The sequence below is a fragment of the Macaca mulatta genome, chromosome 1 (genome assembly GCF_049350105.2).
Source record: "Macaca mulatta isolate MMU2019108-1 chromosome 1, T2T-MMU8v2.0, whole genome shotgun sequence".
Classification (NCBI taxonomy): Eukaryota; Metazoa; Chordata; class Mammalia; order Primates; family Cercopithecidae; genus Macaca; species Macaca mulatta.
In genome coordinates this window covers 104040032-104053444 of record NC_133406.1, presented here as the reverse complement: position 1 = coordinate 104053444, position 13413 = coordinate 104040032, and the positions used below count along the sequence as shown (strand labels likewise).

Genomic DNA, 13413 nt, shown 5'->3' with positions numbered 1-13413 from the left:
CGCCTCGGCCTCCCAAAGTGCTGGGATTAGAGGCGTGATCCACCACACTCAGCCTGCTGTAGGCTTTTGTGGCTTCCCCTCTCCCTCCCTTCCCCCTACTGTCGCCATGCTTCCCAACCTCCCCTGACGCTGCTACTCCTTTATCGCCCCCCTACACTCCTGCTGCAGCTGGGGACCTCCTTCTGGGGTTCCAGCACCAAAGCACCTTCGGGCAGTAGCATCCCAGCGCTTCCACCTCGCTGCCGCCCCGCCAGAAGCCCGGCTCCAGCCCGGGATTGCAGGGGGCCGGATCCCAAAGGCGTAGGCGCGGGTTCCCTGCCGTTCATGGTACCTTTCCATTCCCGGAACGCCCAGGCAATTCAATCCACTCATCGGGCACCACCGCAACCTTCCAAACCGGGGAAAGGAGCGGGCAGGGGCAGCGGGTGCCACACACGCCGGCCACGACCTCCACTCCAGATCGCAGCGGCTGCTTTATCCGGGGAAGGACATTGCTTCGCCAGCCACCAAGAAACTGTCCCTGTGCACCCAGATTCCCATTGCCACCATCTTCGTGTAAACTCCAGCCCCGAGGATACGCCAGAGACCCAGGCCTCGTGCCCCGTGGGCACGCCCCGTTCCACGGATCCCGCTAAACGGGCGGGCGCACTCTGCGAATCAAGGGGCACACCGCACCGCATCAAGAGCACAGGGAGGTGCCAAAAAAGGAAGGAGCCTAAATCAAGGGGCACACCGCACCGCACCGCACCAAGAGCACAGGGAGGTGCCAACAAAAGAAGGAGCCTAAATCAAGAGGCACACCGCACCGCACCAAGAGCACAGGGAACTGCCGACAAAGGAAGGAACCTACGATACCCACCTCCAAAACAAGCAATTAATCCAAGACAATCTCTGTATCAGCGCTGCGTTGCTCCTCTCGCATGGATGGCCTGGCCACCCTGTTCTGACCCAGCCCAAGGCCCCTCCAGCCTATCCCGGTCTGCTCAAAACGGCCCTGCCTACAAGAGCAGGGCACTCAGTCTCCAAGTCTCTATCACTCTGGCTCTCTAGCTCCCTCCCCCTCTCTCTTCTGGGTTTGCCCTTGCACCTCCCACTACTTCTGCCGCCTTCCCTCTGTCTCTCTGTCTCTCTCTCTTTCTCTGTCCCACTATCTCTCTCTAAATCTCTGTCTGTCTCTTTCCCTCTCCCCTTCCCCTGTTTCTCTCCATGGATGTCTCTCTCCCTCCTTCAGTTTCAATATCTCCATCCATCTCTTCCTTACTGTCCTTCAAGCCGTTTGTGTGTGCGTGCATGCTTGCGTGTGTCTGTGCGCGCGCGCGTGTGTTCCTGCGCGTGACAGCAAGGGTGTGTCTGTGTGTGGGGCTGTGGATTTGCTCCTGGTAGTGTTGGCGTGTGTCTGGGTTTCTCTCAGCCTCTCTCGCTGGAGATCAGGCTGCTGGCTCTAGGGCCAGACCGGGTCAAAGCAGGGCCATCCCCCAAACCCCAACCCCCAACGCCCTCTTGCCCACCGGCCGGGTCTTGGTCGGGATAAATGACCATTGTGTTGGCATTGTGAGAAAAAGTCCATGCGCTGCTCAGCCGCCTGTTCGCCCTTGGCCAGCCCTGAGGGCTCTGGCTGGGTGGGGCAAGAGGGGGCCTCGCAGGAGCTCCTGAGCCGCCATGGATCTAAAAGAATACTTCCTAGACAGGGCGGAAGACCGGACGGGGTCCGGGATCGTGGGCCCTGGGCCCTGACGCCTCGGAGCATTCCCTGTTCCGAGCGGGCCCTACGTGGTGGAAACTCGGGAGCTCGGGAGCCGGGGGAAGGCCGAGGGCGAGCTTCTCGGGGGTTTGAATATGAGCCCGGTGTCCCCGGGCTGGCGGTGCCAGCTGGGAGCCGGCAGGCATGGGAAGGCAGGGCTCTTGGGGCAGCCAAGTGCCTCTGCCGGCGGCTACAGGCATGCCACCTGAACCCGCCCGATCTCGTCTGATCTCTGGAGCTTAGCAGCATGGGGCCTGGTTAGTACTTGGATGGGAGACCGCCTGGGAATACCGAGTGCTGTAGACTTTTTTGTTTTCTTTTTCGTCTTTCTTTCTTTTCTACCTGCCTTTCATTCCCCTCTTCTCTGTTTCTTTCTTTCTTTTCTTTCTTTCACTTTCTTTCTTTCTTTCTTCTCTTTCCTTCTTTCTTTTCTTTCTCTCTCTTTCCTTCTTTTTTCTTTTCTTTCTCTTTCTTTCTTCTTTATTTTCTTTCAGTCTTTCTTTCTCTCTGTCCTTCTTTCTGTCCTTCTTTCTTTCTCTTTCTTTCCTTCTTTTCTTTTTTCTTTGTTTTCTTTCTTTCTTTTCCTTCTTTCTCTCATTCTTTCTTCTTTCTTTCCTTCTCACTTTCTTCTCTCTCTTCCTCCCTCCCTCCCTCCCTGCCTTTCTTTCTCTCTCTCTTTCTTTCTTTCTTTCTTTCTTTCTTTCTTTCTTTCTTTCTTTCTTTCTTTCTTTCTTTCTCTCTCTCTCTCTCTTTCTTTCTCTCTCTTTCTTTCTTTCTTTCTTTCTTTCTTTCTTTCTTTCTTTCTCTCTTTCTCTCTCTCTCTTTCCCTCTTTCTCTCTTTCTCTCTCTCTTTCTCTCTTTCTCTCTTTCTTTCTTTCTTTCCTTTCTTTTCTCTTCCAGAGGGAGTTTCGCTCTGTCACCCAGACCAGACTGGAGTGCGGTGGTGCGATCTCTTCTCACTGCAAGCTCCTCTGCCCGGGTTCACGCCATTCTCCTGCCTCAGCATCCCGAGCAGCTGGGACTACAGGCGCGGCCACCACGCCCGGCTCATGTTTTGTAGTTTTAGTAGAGACGCGGTTTCACCGTGTTAGCCAGGCTGGTCTGGATCTCCTGACTACGTGATCCACACGCCTCGGCCACACAAAGTGCTGGATTACAGGAGTGATCCACTGCACCCGGCCTGATGTAGGCTTTTGTGGATTCCCCTCTCCCTCCCTTCCTCCTACTGTCGCCATGCTTCCCGACCTCCCCTGACTCTGCTCCCACTTTATCGCGCCCCTACACCCCCGTCGCAGTCGGGGATCTCCTTCTATGGGTGCGCCACCAAAGCACCACCTGGCAGCAGCATTCCACCGCTTCTGCCTAGCCGCCGCCTGGCCAGGAGCTCGGATCCAGCCTGGAAGGGCAGGGGGCCAGACCCCAAAGGCGCAGGCCCAGTTGTTGGCATTGTGAGGAAAAGGCCACGCGCTGCTGGGCCTCCTGTTCGCCCTTGGCCAGCCTTGATGACTCTGGCTGGGTGCGGCAAGAGGGGGCCTTGCAGGAGCTCCTGAGCCACCAGAGATCCAAAAGAATACCTCCGCGACACGGCGGAGGACAGGACGTGTTCCTAGGATGGTGGGCCCTGGGCCCTGATGCCTCGGAGCACTCCCTGTTCCCAGCGGGCCTGACGTGGTGGAAGCTCCGCAGCTCGGGAGCCGGAGGAAGGCCGCGGAGGAGCGGCTCGGGGGTCCCAATACGAGCCGGGAGGCCCCGGGTGGGCGATGTCGGCTGGAAGCCGAGGGGCATGGCTGGGCTGGGCTCTTGTGGCGGCCAGGCACCTCTGCCGGCGTCTATGGCAATACCACCCTGAACGTGCCCCATCTCGTCTGATCTCGGAAGGTAAGCAGGGTAGCACCTAGTTAGTCTTTGGATGGGAGACCACTTGGGAATATCGGGTGCTGTAGTCATTATTGCTTTCTTTCTTGTCTTTCTTTCTTTTCTACCTTCATTTCTTTCCTTCTCTCTTTCTCTCTTCTTTCTTTATTTCTTTTCTTTCTCTCTCTCTCTTTCTTTCTTCTTTCTTTCCTTCTTTCCTTCCTTTCTTTCTTTCTTTCTTTCTTTCTTTCTTTCTTTCTTTCTTTCTTTCTTTCTTTTCTTTCTTTCTTTCTCTCTTTCTCTCTTTCTCCCTTTCTTTCCTTTCTTTCCTTTCTTTCCTCCTTTCTTTTTCTTCCAGATGGAATCTCGCTCTGTCACCCATGCTGGAGTGCAGTGCCTCAATCTCGGCTCACTGCAAGCTCTGCTTCCCAGGTTCACGCCATTCTCCTGCCTCAGCCTCCCGAGCACCTGGGACTACCACGCCCGGCTGATGTTTTGTAGTTTTAGTAGAGACGGGGTTTCACCGTGTTACCCAGGCTGGTCTGGATCTCCTGACCTCGTGATCCACCCTCCTCGGCCTCCCAAAGTGCTAGGATTACAGGCGTGATCCACCGCAGGCTGTAGGCTTTTGTGACTTCCCCCTTCCCTCCCTTCCCCCTACTGTCGCCATGCTTCCCAACCTCCTCTGACTCTGCTCCCCCTTTATCGCCTGCCTACACCCCCACTGCAGCCGGTGACCTCCTCCTGGGGGTCCGCCACCAAAGCACCACCAGGCGGCAGCATCCCACCTCTTCCACCTCGCCGCCTCCACTCCAGGAGCCCGGGTCCAGCCTGGGAGGGCAGTGGCCCGGACCCCAAAGGCGCAGGCACGGGTTCCCTGCTGTTCGCGGTGCCTTCCCGCTTCCGGAACGCGCAGGCGATTCAATCCACTCATCAGACCCCGCTACATCCTTCCAATACGGTTAAAGGGGCCGACAGGGGCAGCGGGTGAGACACATGCCAGCCAAGACCTCCGCTACAGAACGCAAGTGCTACTTTATCTGGGGGAAGGACATTGCTTCGGCAGCTACCAGGAAAAGAGTCCCTGTGCACCTGGATTCCCATTGCCACCAACTTCGTGTAAACTCTAGTACCGAGGAACAAGCCGGAGACACGGCTCCCGCCAAACGGGCGGGCGCACTCTGGAAATCTAAGGGTCCACCGCATCGCACCAAGAGCACCAAGAGCACAGGCAGCTGCCAGCCGAGGAAGGAGCCCACGAAAACCACCTCCAATGGAAGCAATTAATCTAAGACAAAAGCCGACTCACCCGGGATGACGCTGCCGGCTCTATTGCCAGCCCAAGGCAAAGTAGGACCATCCCCCAATCCCCAATCGCCACGCCCTCTTGGCCACAGACCGGCTCCTGGTTGGGACAAGCGACCATTCTTTGGGCGTTGTGAGACAAAGGCCACACGCGCCTGGGCCGTCTGTTCGACCTTGACCAGCCCTGACGTCTCTGGGTTTGTGGGGTAAGCAGGGGCCCTCAGGAGCTCCTGAGTGACCAGGGATCCAAAAGAATACCTCCGGGACAGGGCGGAGTACCGGTCCTACGATCGTGGGCCCTGGACCCTGAGGCCTCCAAGCACTGAATGTTCCGATCGGGCCCAACGTGGTGGAAGCTTGGCAGCCCGGGAGCCGGGGGAAGGCCGAGAGCCAGTGTCACGGGGGTCCTGATCCGAGCCCGGCGGCCCCGGGCCGGCGGGCATGGCTGGGCCAGGCTCCTGGGGCACCCAGCTGCCTCTGCCCACATCCTCGGCCATACCACCCTGAATGCCCCGGATCTCGTCTGATCTCGGAAGCTAAGCAGGGTCGGGCCTGGTTATTACTTGGATAGGAGACCGCCTGGGAATACCGGGCGGTTTAGGCTTTTTTGCTTTCTTTCTTGTCTTTCTTTTCTACCTTCCTTTCTTCCCTTCTGTCTCTCTCTCTTCTTTCTTTCTTTTCTTTCTCTCTCTTTTTCTTTCTTCTTTCTTTCTTTCTTTCTTTTCTTTCTCTCTTCCTTCCTTCTTTCCTTCCTTCCTTCTTTCTTTTCTTTCTTTCTTTGTTTCTTTCTCTTTCTTTCTTTCTTCTTTCCTCTCCTCTTTCTTTCTTTCCCTCTTTCTTTTCTTTCTTTCTCTTTCTTTCTTTCTTCTTTCTTTCTGTCTTTCTTTTCTTTCTTTCTCTCTCTCCTTTCTTTCCCTTCCTTCCTTCCTTCCTTCCTTCCTTCCTTCCTTCCTTCCTTCCTTCCTTCCTTCCTTCCTTCCTTCCTTCCTTCCTTCCTTCCTTCCTTCCTGTCTTTCCTTCTTTATCTTCCAGACGGAGTCGCTCTGTCACCCAGGATGGAGTGCAGTGGCGCTATCTCGGCTCACTAAAAGCTCGGCCTCCCGCGATCACGCCATTCTCCTGCCTCAGCCTGGGACTACAGGTGCCCTTCACCACGCCCGGCTCATGTTTTGCAGTTTTATTAGAGACGCGGTTTCACTGTATTAGCGAGGCTGGCCTAGATCTCCTGAAGTCCTGATCCACCCGCCTAGGCATCCCAAAGTCCTGGCATTACAGGCTTGATCCACCACACTTGGCCTACTGTAGGAGCATACCACTGCTCACGCCTCGCAGCCGCCCTGCCAGGGCCCCTTCTTCAGCCCCGGAGTGCAGGGGGCCTGACCCCAAAGGCGCAGTCGCGGGTTCCCTGCAGTTCGTGGTGCCTTCCTGCTCCCGGAAGGCCGAGGCAATTCATTACACTCATCCGGCACCCCCGTAATCTTCCAAACCGGGGGAAGGGGTGGCCAGGGTCAGCGGGTGCCACACACACCAGCCAAGACCTCCACTCCAGAATTCAGTGCCTGTTTTATCAGGGGGAAGGACATTGCTATGCCAGCCACCAGGAAAATAGTCCCTGTGCACCCGGATTCCCATTCCCACCAAACTCGTGTAAACTAAAGTCCCGAGGACACGCCAGAGACCCAGGCCTTAGGCCCCGTGGGCACACCCGGTGTCATGGCTCCCGCCAAAGGGGCGGGGGCACTCTGCAAATCCAAGGGCCCTCTGCACCGCACCAAGAGCCCAGGGAGGTGCCAACAAAAGAAGAAGCCTATGAAACCCACCTCCAAAACAAGCAATTAATCCAAGACAAAATCGGTCTCAGCGCTCCATTACTCCTCTCACATGGACGGCCTGGCCACCCTGTTCTGGCCCAGCCCAATCCCCCTCCACCCTATCCTGGCCTGCTCAAAAGGGCCCTGGCCTACGGAGCATGGCACGCCCTCTCCAAGGCTCTATTGCTCTCGCTCTCTAGCTTCTTCCCCCTCTCTCTTCTGTGTTTGCCCCTGCACCTCGCGCTCCTGTCGCCTTCCCTCTGTCTCTCTGTCTCTCTCTTTCCCTGTCCCTCTTTCTTTCTTTGCCTCTCTGTCTCTTTCCCTCTCCCCCTCCCCTGTCTCTCTCGATTGCTGTCTCTCTCCCTCCCCCAGTTTCAATCTCTCCATCCATGTCTTCCTTGCTCTCCCTCAAGACGTTTGTGTGTGCGTGCGTGTGTGTGTGAGTGAGTGCACGGGCGCGTGTGAGTTTCCACACGCGAGCACCCGGGTGTGTCTGTGTGTGGGGCTGTGGATTTCCTCCTGGTTGTGACAGGGTGTGTCTGGGTTTCTCTCAGCCCCTCTCACCGGGGATCCGGCTGCTGGCTATAGTGCCAGGAGGGAGCAAAGCAGGGCCATACCCCAACCCCCAACTCCCCACACCATCTTGCCCAACAGCCAGGTCTTGTTGGGGAAGAGCGACCGTGGTGGTGGCTTTATGAGAAAAAGTCCACGTGCCTCTGGGCCAGCTGTTCGCCCTTGGCCAGCCCTGACGGCTCTGGCTGGGTGAGGCAAGAAGGGGCCAGGCAGGAGCTCCTGAGCGACCACGAATCCAAAAGAATACCTAAGCGACAGGGTGGAGGACTGGACTGAGTCTCAGGATCATGGTCCTGGGCCCTGACGCCTCGGAGCACTCCCTGTTCTGAGCGGCCCGATGTGGTGGAATGTCCGGAGCTCCGGAGCCGGGGGAAGGCCACGGGCGAGCGGCTTGGGGGTCCCGATCCGAACCCGGCAGCCCCAGGCTGGCAGTGCTGGCTGGAAGCCGGCGAGTGTGGCTGGGCCGGGCTCTTGGGGCAACCAGGAGCCTCTGCTGGTATCTACAGCCATACCACCCTGAATGCGCCTGATCTCGTCTGATCTCGGAAGCTTAGCAGGGTCTGGCCGTTTAGTACTTGGATGGGAGACCGCCTGGGAACACCGGGCGCTGAAGGCTTTTTTGCTTTCTTTCATGTCTTTCTTTCTTTTCTACCTTTCTTTCTTCCCTTCTCTCTCTCTTCTTTCTTTTTTCTTTCTTTTCTTCTTTCTTCGTTTTCTTTCTCTCTTTTTTCTTTCTTCTTTCTTTTTCTTTCTTTCTTTCTCTTTCCCTCTTTTCTTTCTCTCTTTCTTTCTTCTCTCTTTCCTTCTTTTCTTTCTTTCTCCCTTCCTTTCTTTCGTTCTTTCTTTCCTTCTTTCTATATTTCTTGCTCTTTCTTTCTTCCTTCCCTTCTTTCTTTCTTTTTTCCTTCCTTCTTTCTTTCTCTTTCTTTCTTCCTTTCTTCTTTCTTTCCTTCTTTCTTTATCTCCTTTTCTTTCTTTCTCTTTCTTTCTCTTTCTTTCTTTCTTTCTTTCTTTCTTTCTTTCTTTCTTTCTTTCTTTCTTTCTTTCTTTCTTTCTTTCTTTCTTTCTTTCTTTCTTTCTTTCTTTCTTTTCTTTCTTTCTCTTCCAGATAGAGTCTCACTCTGTCACACAGGCTGGAGTGCAGTGGTACGACCTCGCCTCACTAAAAGCTTGGCCTCCTGGGTTCACGCCATTCTCCTGCCTCAGCCTCCCAAGAAGTGGGGACTACAGGCCCCCACCACCACACCGGGCTCATGTTTTGTAGTTTTAGTAGAGACGGGGCTTCACCCTGTTAGCCAGACTGGCCTGGATCCCCTGACCTCGTGATCCACCCTCCTCGGAATCCCAGGCTGCGGTGGTTACAGGTGAGATCCACCGCGCAAGGCCTGCTATAGTCTTTTGTGGCTTCCCCCCTCCCTCCCTTCCCCCTACTGTCGCCATGCTTCCCAACATCCCCGGACTCTGCTCCCACTTTATCGCCCCCCTACACCCCCGCCACAGCCGGGCACATCCTCTTGGGGGTCCGCCACGAAAGCACAACCGGGCAGCAGCCTCCCACCTCTTCCGCCTCGCCGCTGCCAAGCCAGGAGCCCGGGTCCATCCCCAGAGGGCAGGGGGCGGGATCATAAAGGCGCAGGCGCAGGTTCCCTGCCATTCGCGCTGCCTTCCCGCTCCCAGAACGCCCAGGCGATTCAATGCACTCATCGGGCGCCGCGGCAACCTTCCAAACCGGGGGAAGGGGCGGGCAGGGGCAGCAGGTGCCACACCACGCCAGCCAGGACCTCCGCTCCAGAACGCAGGGACCGCTTTATTGGGGGAAGGACATTGCTTTGCCAGCCAATAAGAAAACAGTCTCTGTGCACCCGGATTCCATTGCCACCAACTTCGTGTAAACTCCAGTCCCGAGGACATGAAAGAGACCCAGGCCTCAGGCACCGTGGGCACTCCCGGTGTCATGGCTCCTGCCAAACGGGCGGGTGCACTCTGCAAATCAAGGGGCTCACTGCACCGCACCAAGAGCACAGGGAGGTGCCAACAAAGGAAGGAGCCTACGAAACCCACCTCCAAAGCAAGCAATCAATCCATGACAAGACTCGTCTCAGCGCTCCATTGCTCCTCTCGCATAGACGGCCTGGCCAAGCTGTTCCGGCCTACCAAGCACCCTCCACCCTATCCCGGCCTGATCAAAAGGGCCCCGCCTACCGGAGCAGGTCGCTCCCTCTCCAAGTCTCTATGGCTCTCGCTGTCTAGCTCCATCCCCCTCTCTCTTTTGGGTTTACCCCTTCAGGTCGCGATACTTCTGTCGTCTTCCCTCTGTGTCTCTGTCTCTCTCTCTCTCTTTCTCTGTCCCTCTCTCTTTCTCTACCTCTCTGTCTCTTTCCCTGTCCCCGTCCCCCGTCTCGCTCGATCGCTGTCTCTTTCCATCCCTCGGTTTCAATCTCTCCATCCATCTCTTCCTTGCTCTTCTTCAACCCGTTTGTGTGTGCGTGCATGTGTGTGTGTGCGTGTGTGTGTGTGCGTGTGTGTGTGTGCGTGTGTGTGTGTCTGTGTGCACGCGCGCATGTGTAGGATCCCGCGCGCGCGAGGTCCCAGGTGTGTCTGTGTGTGGGCCTATGGATTTGCTCCTGATGGTGGTGGGGTGCATCTGGGTTTCTCTCAGCCCCTCTCGCCGGAGATCAGGCTGCCGGATCCAGTGCCTGCCCGGGGCAAATCAGGACCATTCCCCATTCCCCAAAACCCCACACCCTCTTGCTCACAGGCTGGGATTTGGTCGGGACAAGCGACCGTGGTCGGGGCATTCTGAGAAAAAGGCCACGCTCTGCTGGGTTGGCTGTTCGCCGTCGACCAGCCCTGATGGTTCTGGGTGGGTGGGGCAAGAGGGGGCCTCTCAGAAGCTCCTGAGCGGCCATGGATCTAAAAGAATACTTCCTAGACAGGGCGGAGGACCGGACAGGGTCCCAGGATCATGGGCCTTGGGCCCTGACGCCTCAGAGCACTTCCTGTTTCCAGCAGGCCCGACGTGGTGGAAGCTCTGGAGCTTGGGAGCCGGGGGAAGGCCTCGGGCAATCGACTCGGGAGTCCGGATCCGAACTCGGCGGCCCCGGGCTAGTGGTGCTGGTTGGAAGCCGACGGGCATTTCTGGGCCCGACTCTTGGGGCAGCCAGGCGCCTCTGCTGCCATCTACGGTCATACCACCCTGAACGCGCCCGATCTCATCTGATCTTGTGAAGCTATGCAGGGTTGGGCCTGGTTAGTACTTGGATGGGAGACCGCCTGGGAATACCGGGTGCTGTAGGGTTTTTTGCTTTCTTTCTGGTCTTTCTTTCTTTTCTACCTTCCTTTCTTCCCTTGTCTCTCTCTTCTTTCTTTCTTTCTTTCTTTCTTTCTTTCTTTCTTTCTTTCTTTCTTTCTTTCTTTCTTTCTTTCTTTCTTTCTTTTCTTTCTTTCTTTTTCTTTTTCTTTCTTTCTTTCTTTTCTTTCTTTTCCTTCTTTCTCTCTTTCCTTGTTTACTTTCTCTCTCTCTCTCTCTCTCTCTCTCTCTCTCTCTCTCTCTCTCTCTCTCTCGCTTGCTTGCTTTCTTCTCTTTTTCTGTCTTTCTTTCTTTTTCTTCCAGACAGGGTCTGGCTCTGTCACCCAGGCTGAAGTGCAGTGGCACAATCTTGGCTCACTGCAAGGTTCGCTTCCTGGGTTCACGCCATTCACCTGCCGCAGCCTCCCGAGCAGCTGGGACTACAGGCGCCCGCCACCCCACCCGGCTCATGTTTTGTAGTTTTATTAAAGACGGGGTTTCACCGTGTTAGCCAGGCTGGCCCGGACGTCTGACCTCGTTATCCAACCGCCTCGGCCTCCTAAAGTGCTGGGATTATAGGCGTGATCCACCATGCCCGGCCTGCTGTAGGCTTTTGTGGCTTCCCCCCTCCCACCCTTCCCCCTACGGTAGCTATGCTTCCCAACTTCCCCTGACTCTGCTCCCCCTTTATCGCACACCTAAACCACTGCTGCAGCCGGGGACCTCCTCCTGGGGGTCCACTAACAAAACACCATAGAGCAGCAGCATCCTACCGCTTCTACCTGGCCACCGACCCGCCAGTAGCCTGGCTCCAGTCCAGGAGGGCAGGCGGCTGGACCCCAGTAAAACAGTCCCTGTGCACCCGGATTCCCATTGCCAACACCTTCGTGTAAACTCCAGTCCTGAGGACATGCCAGAGGCGCAGGCCTCGAGCCCAGTGTTCAGGCCCGGTGCCACCATACCAGAGAAGAGGGAGGTGCCAACAAAGAAAGGATCCTAGGATACCCAAATCCAAAGCAAACAATTTATCCAAGACAAATCCCATCTCAGCGCTCTGTTGCTCCTCTCCCATGGGTGGCTTGGCCACCCTGTTCTGGCCCAGCCCAAGCCCCTGCCACCCTCTCCTGGCTTGCTCAAAAGGGCCCTGCCTACCTCAGCAGGGTGCTCCCTCTCCAAGGCTCTATGGGTCTTGCTCTCTAGCTCCCTGCCCCTCTCTCTTCTGGGTTTGCCCCTGCAACTCACACTACTTCTCTCACCTTCCCTCTGTCTCTCTGTCTCTGTCTCTTTCTCAGTCCCTCTCTCTTTCTTTGCCTCTCTGTCTCTTTCCCTCTCCCCCTTCCCTTTCTCTCTCCATTGCTGTCTCTCTCCCTCCCTCGGTTTCAATCTCCCCATCCATCTCTTCCTTGCTATCCTTCAAGCCACTTATGTGGGTGTGCATGTGTGTGTGTGTATGTGTGTGTGTGTCTGTGTGCGTGCGTGCTCGCGTGTGTGGGTTCCCACGTGAGAGCACCCGGGTGTGTCTGTTTGTGGGGTTGTGGATTTGCCCCTGGTGGATATGGGGTGTGTCTGGGTTTCTCTCAGCCCCTCTCACCGGGGACCACACTGCCGCTCTAGGGCCAGCCGGGGGAAAAGCAGGAACATCCCCAAAGCCACAACCCCCAAGGCTGTATTGCCCACCGGCTGGGTCTTGGTTGGAGCAAGTGACCCTGCTGGGGGTGTTGTGAGAAAAGCCCTGGGCGGCTGGGCCGGCTGTTTGAACTTGGCCAGCCCTGACAGCTCTGGGTGGGTGGGGCAAGAGGGGGCCTCACAGGAGCTCCTGAGTGGCCAGGGATCCAAAGGAATACTTCCGTGACAGGGTGGAGGACCTGACGGGGTCCCAGGATCATAGACCCTGGGCCCTGATGCCTGGGAGCACTCCCTGTTCTGAGTGGGCCGACGTGGTGGAAGCTCGGGAGCTCGGGAGCTGGAGAAGGCCGCGGGCGAGAGTCTCAGGGATCCTGATCCGAGCCTGGTGGCCCCGAGCTGGCGGTGCTGGCTGGAAGCCGGCGGGCATGGCGGCGCTGCACTCTTGGGGCAGCCAGGCATCCTCTGCTGGTGTCTACTGCCATACCACCCTGAATACGCCTGATCTCCGAAGCTAAGCAGGATCTGGACCTGGTTAGTACTTGGATGGGAGACTGCCTGGGAATACCAGGTGCTGTAGACTTTTTTGCTTTCTTTCTTGTCTTTCCTTCTTATATAACTTCCTTTCTTCCCATCTCTTTCTCACTCTTCTTTCTTTCTTCTTTCTTTCTTTCTTTCTTTTCTTTCTTTCTTTCTTTCTTTCTTTCTTTCTTTCTTTCTTTCTTTCTTTCTTTCTTTCTTTCTTTCCTTCTTTCTTTCTTTCTTTCCTTCTTTCTTTTCTTTTTCTTTCTTTCTTTCTTTCCTTCCTTCCTTCTTTCTTTCTTTTCTTTTTTCTATCTTCCTTTCATTCTTTCTTCTATCTTTCCTTCTTTCTTTCTCCTTCCTTCCTTCCTTCCTTCCTTCCTTCCTTCCTTCCTTCCCTCCTTTTTCTTCCAGACGGAGTCTCACTTTGTCACCCAGGCTGGAGGGTAGTGGCTGATCTCAGCTCACTAAAAGCACGGCCTCCCAGGTTCTTGCCATTCTCCTGCTTCAGCCTCCTGAGCAGCTGGGACTACAGGCACTCGCCACCACGCCCGGCTCATGTTTTGTAGTTTTACTAGAGACGGGGTTTCATCATATTAGCCAGGATGGTTTAGATCTCCTGAACAGGTGATCCACCCACCTCGGCATCCCAAAGTCCTGGGATTACAGGCGTGATCCACCGCGCCCGGCCTGCT

The 13413-nt window shown here is 55.8% G+C and overlaps 1 non-coding gene and 4 pseudogenes across 1 annotated transcript; all 5 read left to right on the top strand.

Moving 5' to 3' along the window:
* The first annotated feature begins 3568 nt into the window (after nt 1–3568).
* LOC114674625 (5S ribosomal RNA) lies at nt 3569–3687 on the top strand (annotated as a pseudogene).
* Nucleotides 3688–5385: 1698 nt separating this feature from the next.
* On the top strand, nt 5386–5505 carry LOC114675270 (5S ribosomal RNA; annotated as a pseudogene).
* Nucleotides 5506–7782: 2277 nt separating this feature from the next.
* Nucleotides 7783–7900, top strand: LOC144338842 (5S ribosomal RNA; annotated as a pseudogene).
* A 2562-nt stretch (nt 7901–10462) lies between these two features.
* Nucleotides 10463–10582, top strand: LOC114674683 (5S ribosomal RNA). Its single transcript, XR_003725810.1, has one exon. It is a non-coding gene; the product is annotated as a 5S ribosomal RNA (ribosomal RNA).
* A 2087-nt stretch (nt 10583–12669) lies between these two features.
* Nucleotides 12670–12779, top strand: LOC144338863 (5S ribosomal RNA; annotated as a pseudogene).
* The last annotated feature ends 634 nt before the right edge of the window (nt 12780–13413 follow it).